Here is a 2,015-nt window from a genome sequence, read left to right on the forward strand (position 1 = left end):
GGGGCCGAATCCCCGGGCAAACGCGTCCCGATAGCCGGGCGGCGATTCCCCGGAGGGCGGGAGGCCATGTTACGACGCTAAGACGGGTTAGGGAAAGAGCAAACCTCCAATATGCTGCTGTGAACAATGTGAAACAAAACATGTCAGGAGGAGCAAAGGAGAACTTCAGTGAATGTGTCTATTCTACTGTGAGGCAGTAGAGTTCTGTTGCTGTTGATGATTGTGAAAAACATGTTTGTCTTTATCTGACTTTATCACAGGGTATATAGGTGATATGTAAGCTTGTAATAAAGTTTTGTACAAAGCTAACACCTGCTGTCTTTGATTCAGAGACTCAGAACTGAAGCGTGAATGCAGGAAATCAGAGAGGTGAGACAGGAGCAGCTACAACCCCAACGCAGAATAACGACAGGAAGTTTGGCTCTTTGGCTCCCAAACGGTTCTTAATCTATGATCATATGCGACTCCATATTCAAACCAGGGCAGCCACCATTAAGATGTTAACACACGTGATTCATCTGAAAATTTGAATGCGTTAATGATTTTGAGACACTAAAAATGGAAAAACAATAATTGCAACACGTCCGATGTTAGATCTATAAGCTGATACCCATTGAATGTTTGAGACTGAGACAAAACCACACATATCCAGCTCAGTATGGAAATTTACTGTAATCCGAGTTACATCTGAATCAGAATAATCTTAATTAAAATGGACATTTTGCTAGACTTTTTTCTAAATTTTCCCTCTGTGGGTCAATGAAAGAAATTTCTAATTTATTCAGTAAAGATTGCTTTGATTTCTTCAAATAAATATTTAGATTCATCCCATTTATGTAGGCGTTATAATTTAAAAAAAGTTGAGATTTTTGAGTAAGTTGCTTAACAAGTTCTTAAAAATATTTCTTATTTGATTTAAGTAATTGGTGTAAATGTAGGACATTAACTCGCTGTAAAAGGTTTTACTGTTTATTGGGTTTGACTAAGTAGGGTCAGAAACTTTAAAAGGTGGCTTAGTTTTCACTTCTGCTCCAGTTATTTACCCAAACATTTTTTTATGTAAAAATAGCAGACCCTTCCAGATTCACTCATTAAAGTTTATATTAACATATGCAAACCAAATTTCACTATAGTAAATATTCCTGAGCTGGGTTGCCTTTACAACCTGGAAAATTCAGCAATCAAGGAAATGAAGGAAAGAAAGCATGGAAAGAAACTACAGCGCCAGAGAACGACTGAAAGAAGGGAGGAAAAAAAGAACAGACTAGAAATTAAGGAATGTCAGAGGAAAAATCCAATTAGAGGAGGGAGCTGGAAGGTCAGAAAAATGATGAGAAAGAATGACAGAAGAAAGAAAACAGGAAGCAGGAATTCCACAAGATAGCCAGGAAAGAAGGCAGGAGGGAGCCAAGGCAGAAAGGAATGGAGGAAGAAAAAAAGGACACAAGAGAAGAAGAAACTAACCATGTAAGCCAGGAAGGTAGGAAGGCTGATAAAACTATGACATCACTACTTTTGGATGGGAAGTGTTCCAACAAAATTATAGAATTTTTTCAAGGTATTTCCTATGCAGCCAGACATTAAGTTAGTCTGATTTATTATGGTAAAATGAAATGTAAAGGAATGAAAAGCTACAGGACTGAAGTAATCCAAACCCCAGTTGCTGTTAAATACATTTTGGAGGCAACTTCTACTGATAACTAGCAATAATAAACTTTAAATAATTGTTTTGGCAATGCTTTGGTAAGAAGAAAAGAAAACATTTTGACATTGACTTCTCAGGTTATAAGTGATTACTGGCTACATTAAAGACTTTTTTTCCTTCTGGGTGCTGAAGATCAAATAAAAATAATGTGTTGAAAGGTAGTAAAATTAAAAAAGTAAACTCTTGCGTCAAACAGAAAACTGCAACATAGTTTCAAAAACTGAACTGCAACAGCAGGTGAAATGATTTATTTTGATTTCATTTGTGTCTGCTATGTAAAAACTACATAACCCAACATGCCACACTGGAC

The sequence above is a fragment of the Xiphophorus hellerii genome, chromosome 14, assembly GCF_003331165.1.
Source record: "Xiphophorus hellerii strain 12219 chromosome 14, Xiphophorus_hellerii-4.1, whole genome shotgun sequence".
NCBI classification, from domain to species: domain Eukaryota; kingdom Metazoa; phylum Chordata; class Actinopteri; order Cyprinodontiformes; family Poeciliidae; genus Xiphophorus; species Xiphophorus hellerii.